At 32.9% G+C, this 6,383-nt stretch overlaps 1 pseudogene; it reads left to right on the forward strand.

Annotated features, from left to right (window-relative positions):
• Positions 1-860: 860 nt before the first annotated feature.
• Positions 861-5,953, forward strand: LOC113862293 (annotated as a pseudogene).
• The last annotated feature ends 430 nt before the right edge of the window (positions 5,954-6,383 follow it).

Genomic DNA, 6,383 nt, shown 5'->3' on the forward strand with positions numbered 1-6,383 from the left:
GCGAAAGTTGAGTTCAATTAACTTCTTTGGAGCAACAAAGTCAATTTTAATCGACTTCAATGGAGTACAAAAGTCGGCTACAACGATAATTGACTTTAATCTCCAATGTTTAAAAATCATTTACAATCGACTTTGAAGTATTAATTTTAGGATATTTGCATAAAACAATACTTTGTAGGACACATGCAAAATTTTGCATTGAAAAAGTTGTATTTCTGTCATAAAGCCACGTATAAAAGACCTAATTAGTGTTATGATTAGTGAGAGTGACGAAAGAGATCTTATCATTACTTGTTTACCTTATAATGTTTGAGTTTATGAGCTTTAGGTTATTTGAGAATGAGCAGAAAATTTATATTTTAAATAAATATATTTAAAGTTAATATAAATTTAATACATTAATAATATATTTATCTTATAATATATAATTCTTTTAATTTAAAATTTAAAAATAGTTCTTCTTCCCACTAAAAACCCCTTTACAAACGTACCCTTATGCGATCCTTTTGGATTGGAATAAACCATAGCTCTGTTATTTTTGCCTATTCCTCCACTCATATTTCCTTTAGGCTTGCATATCTGTATTTTGCTTCTTGTTGGGAATCCATGAACTTGTTGCTTGATGCCCTGTGCAAAGAGAAGTTTTTGGAGCAAGCTCGCGAAATTTTCTTAGAGCTGAAGCATCACATTGCTCCAAATGCTCACACGTTCAATATATTCATTCATGGATGGTGCAAAGTTGGTCGTGTAGAAGAGGGCATTGGACAATCCAGGAGATGAAAGGATATGGTTGTCGCCCTTGTGTTATAAGTTATTCTACCATCATTCAATGTTACTGTCAAGAAGAGAATTTTAGCAGGATGTATGAGATTCTTGATGAAATGCAGGCTCAAGGTTGCTCCCCTAATGTGGTCACTTATACTACTATCATGTGTGCGCTGGCAAAGGCAGAAAAATTTGACGAAGCTTTGGAAGTTGTTGAGAGAACGAAGTCTGCTGGATGTACGCCTGATACACTTTTCTACAATTCATACATCTACATGTTGGGGAGAGCAGGCACTTGTGGTGGGAAAAAGAGAATTTTTCCTAACCTTGTCACAGATTTTCAGGTGATGGTAACTGGTTAAAAAATATAGTGCATCCACCTATAATTCGATGATTTCTATGTTTTTTCATTATGCACAAGAAAAAAAATCTTTTGAAATATTGAAGGAGATGGAGAATTCTTGCATTTGTTAGCCTGATGTTCAGGCATACCACCCCTTGATCAAGTCATGCTTTAGGACTGGAAAAATAGATAGTTTGTTGAGTGACATATTAAATGATATGATCAATAAACACCATCTTGGTCTTGATCTTTCAACCTATACACTGCTATTCATGAACTATGTAGAGCAGAGAGATGCCGGAGGGCATTCTCTTTGTTTGAGGAGATGATTGATAAAGGTATATTACCTAGATATAGAACTTGTCGTCTGCTATTGGATGCAGTCAAGCAAAAATATTTGTATCAAGCTACTGAGAAAATTGAAGATCTTATGAAGAAACTGTAAATGCATTAGTCTCGTATTTGTGCACCCACACTGCCTTGTAGCACATTATTACCATTTGATTTGAAACTATGACAAAAGAAGGAAAGGAGAAAGGCATTGAAATATTTAGAATGGTGTAATAGGCTTGACTGCTTAGACATTTCTTAGAACATCCCATATTGAAATGGCACTGCTGGAAAATACTCAAGCGCTTATATGTGGAGCTTTCTAGCTGCTACCTTTGATTAATGCAAGATTTTGAGATCTATCTGAGCATGTACCATACAATCACAAAAGTAAGTGAGACCAGTTGTTCTGATGTTTATGTTTTTTCCTTTATTTTAGATAGGCTTTTTGCTGACCCTTTTTTTTGCCACTGGGATGGTGGAAATATGAATAGGTATTCAAGTTTTTGCAATATGGTTCAGAAGTTGGTAAACATAATGAAACAGATGGACCGAAGGACCCTTTTCAGATTGATATGACAGATAAGCTGTTGGAAAAGCTGTAGGTTCTCTATGATTCACTCTCATTTTATGTAAACTTTTAAACATATGGTTGAGTCAGTTTAGTTTTATTGGAGTTTAGAGTTCAAACTTGTGACTTGAGAAATGATATTCATTAGTAATTAGTAATGAATATTCTGTTTATTAATTATATTAGAAATTATATTTCATATTTACATTTTCTATTGCCCTTTGAAACTATTTATACTTCAATGTTCTAAGATTCTTTAAATCTTTTTGTTCTTCAGCTATTTCATTTGAACTGGATTGGTTTTGGTGGTATGAAATTGGTTTACCTAAATTCAATTACAATAAAGTTGCAGATTATATATAAATTGTTGGATACTTTCAGTTAACTGTTTATGCTAAAAGTAGTAAACATATATGATCAAGTAAAATGTGATAAAAATAGGTGAACTGGGTGCAAGGCTCTCTGGTTCTTTTGGTTTTCTCTTGATGACCATAGTTTTGCTGAATAACTTACTAGTTTGTATTAAATATTTGAATGGATGTAACACCATTTCAAGGAGTTTAAGTTAGCCTTACAGTTTTAAATAAAAATACTGTACTGATTTAGGGACCACATTTTTTTGGTTTCTTCTTGGTTAATGCCTGAAAATAGAGGATAATAATAAATGTAAGGAGAGATTATGATATTTACTTACACATATCTGTTTCATTTTTTTAGAATGACAGTTACAACATGGGGGTGATTCCAACTAGGCAAAGCACCACTCTGTGAATGCTTGATTGTGACATCCTTCTGCAGGTAAAAGAAACTTGTTGCTACGTATTGCATTGAATGAAAATTTAGTTGTTAACTTTATTTGTTCGCACATTAGAATGTCGAAATGAAAATATATCAAGAGAAAGAGGAAACCGATGAGATTTTAATTTTTAAGACATTTATAGTCTAGAGCTTGGAGCAAATAATGTCATTTATATCTATAACTGTTACAACCTGAAGCTCTGTTCAGAGAGAAAGTTGTAAAGAACAAAAGGAAAAAGAACTGTACATTGTTAAATGATGTTTCATGGTCACTCTCACTTCTATTATAATATACTGTTGATAAAGAAGAAAGAGAACATAAGATAAATTCGTGTGTTTTGACTACACAACGGAACATATATTTGTAATAAGGATCTATAAAACAGAATATAGAGTCACGTAGTTACTGTGATTACAAAAATACTAATTTCCTTATTTACAATATTACTATAATTACATAATTCCAACATATAAATTTTGTGCCTTTAAATGTAGTTTAATAATTAATTTTAACAAAACTAAGGTAATTAAGTCATAATAAGTCATTAAAATTTTATGAGCTAAAATAAGGTAAACAAAAATAATAAAGGGCATAATAAAATTGTACTAAAACCACAAAATTTTAATAGACAATGAACTGTCAATTGTAATTAAGTCATGCATGTAAAATAATTGGACAAAAGCAAAAGAAAATCCAATAAATATTACTATAGGTGTAGCTGTTATTAAATGAACCTTGAGAAGGAACCTCAAGGTAGAGTCTTGGCTGGAATCTCTGTCCGCATGCTGGATTCCATTGGCTATACACTTAAGTGCGATGATTAGAGCATGTAAACAACACAACTTTACCCATTTGACTACCTCAAGAGACACGCGTCTCTTCTTAACTCACTACAAATTTAGTCTACCACAGTTAGAAGTTCAATTTAAAGTCTTTTGTGGCCAATTTCACACGCACACATACACACACACTACACAAGGTCTAGAGATGCACACCAAGGTAAAATAGATCAGTTGGATTGTGGTTCCAATTCTGTTGTGTGATATATTCCAAATTGTTATGCTATGAATTTTGCTGTTAAATTCTGACTTACAACGAGCCTCGGCTTGAGATGCTTATTGTATTTTGTCCTTTCTTTTTCAATTTGCAGTTGGACAACCATACTTGGGTCACGATTTAATGGTCATGCTGTGTGATAGTTAGTTTCACGGAGTGATGTGAATTGTGTGCACATGCTCTTGTAGTCTTGACACTTGAAGTTTGGTGCAAGAACACAGATTCTGTCCTCTACTATCATGGTTTGCTAAAACTTAGTCCTACATTCTAGTTTCTGGTTATGGTTTGTGGCCCTATATTTTTCCCTTGTATGCTATGATCCAATGCATGATGTGACAAAAGAATTGTAGTAAAAACCTCGGGAGAGCCATATCACAAAAACTAGCCGTTGTAGTTGGAGAGCTCAAGGATTTATAAACTCCACACTAGAATGCCTACTTTCAATGTGGGACTCAAGTCCCGTACCTTGCAAATGGATCCTTACAATTTGCCACTAAAATTTGTTCCATGTGTCTAAAAATAGTTTGAAGGATCTGTTTTTGAATGTCATTTCTGTCAAATATGTGGTTCCATTCAACACTTCTTGAAGCTGAGGTTTTAATCAAGTACCAATGCCTATCGATTGGGCTTCGAGTTTATGATTCTAAGATATGGTATTGATAGATATTTCTGTTTTATGATAAAATATTATGGCCAATCAGGTTTTAGATTTTGAGTATCTTAGACAGTGACAGAGGGAGCTGGGAAAGTTAGTAAATAAGTAAAAATATATTCTTGATTAGTTCTGTTTGAGAATTTTTAAGGTATTTTGCATTTTGGAGTTTCAAATAGAGGTGGTTAGAACGTAGAACCAAAATTTTTCTAGGTTAACAAATGTGTAAATGTCTATGTGTCTACTTTTGTGTATCAAACAAAGGAAATCAGGTTACTTAGATGGGACCAGTAATGAAGCAAAGTTTAGAAATATAGAAAGCATTTATGATTATGGACTCTGATGAAGTTTACCTTTTAGGCCTTCAATTTTGGAGGAGGTATAGTTTATAAATTTAAAACTTAAGAATTTTGGGAGTTTTAATGATCTTTATGTTTAATTTTGGATGTTTACATGAGACGTGACTCTATAATACTGTGGAGGTAGCTCTAGAATTTTGTACAAATTAAGTGGATGATTATTCAGATGATCTAATTTTAGATACGAACTTTGTCACTTTAAGGTTAAATATGTAGTTCACGTTGGAGGCTGGAATACAAGGATAGTTAAATATTTGAGTTGCATGAAGAGAGGTGTATTGAAATAAGGCTAAAGCTGATATTTTCTATGATATTAAATTACTTAATACCTGAGAGTTTTTTCATTTTGTGCTGAGAAATCTGAATTACTTATAACATTGCATCATATTTGAAAGGTATGAGTATCATGGACGTACAGATTATTTTTAGCATGCTTTATTATTGAAATTTATAGGCTAAACCAAGTAACTGGCTAGATAAAGTCAAATATTAGTTTTTATGAGGAAAAGAGTATATTTAGTGCACCAAGAGGATTGAAAGACAACCACCATTTTATGTACGTCGGCGCAACTCCAAATCCAGATACAGTAAAATGGTGTGCTCAACCTCATATATATCAGTTTCATGATAATGTAGGAAAGTTGCTGGTTTAATTATAATTTTCTTCTAATGATACTGACCAAAACTTGCTAAATTTTCTAGTAACACAACACCACCTTACATTATATTGCTGTGATTGTTCCAAAAATTTATTTTCTCTCATTGTGCAGGCGTAGGCTTGCAACGGTATTGGTGCGACTAAAATTTGCTGAGCACTTGAAAGAAGCTGTCACTTACATAGAGCAGGGTATACGAGTTGGTCCAGAGACAGTCACAGATCCAGCTTTCCTTGTAACTAGGAATATGGAAGACTTTGTTACATGGGTGGATTCCTCCAAGATAAAGAGAAAGGTGCTTCAGTGCAATGACAAATTGGATGACTATGATTTAATGAATTAAGTGGTAAGCTCATTGTTGGCTTATTGTGGTTTACTATGTGAATTGTGGATGAGGTTTTCTTTTGGCGGGTAGTTCAGGCAGGCTTAGATTTTAACCTTTTTTTTTATTTTATTTTAAACATCTGATTCAGGTGATGCTGTGATTAATTATTGGAGCTGTTTCAGCTTGAAATTTAAGTGAATGATAAGCCATTGAGGCTGATTAGCGATAGGATAACGTTTAAAAGGATAGCCTGTTTGCAAGGATTTGCCATTCTGGACTTACAACTGCTTTAAAGTAAATTATAATATTCTAAATTAATTATTGGAAGCAAAACTAAATCTAAGTCATACTATTAAGTATTAACCAGCTTAAGCTATAAAGCTCAAGTGTTTGCAGGTACCAAAATAAGGGGTACTAGTCCTATAAGATGACGTTTAATTTATGATTGTGGGGTTGAGAATGAGTATGTTGTAATTTGAATTAAAATCAAGTGGTTATATTTTTCTTTACACAATTTCTCATTAAGA

The sequence above is a fragment of the Abrus precatorius genome, unplaced genomic scaffold (assembly GCF_003935025.1).
Source record: "Abrus precatorius isolate BTA unplaced genomic scaffold, Abrus_2018 Scaffold3, whole genome shotgun sequence".
Classification (NCBI taxonomy): Eukaryota; Viridiplantae; Streptophyta; class Magnoliopsida; order Fabales; family Fabaceae; genus Abrus; species Abrus precatorius.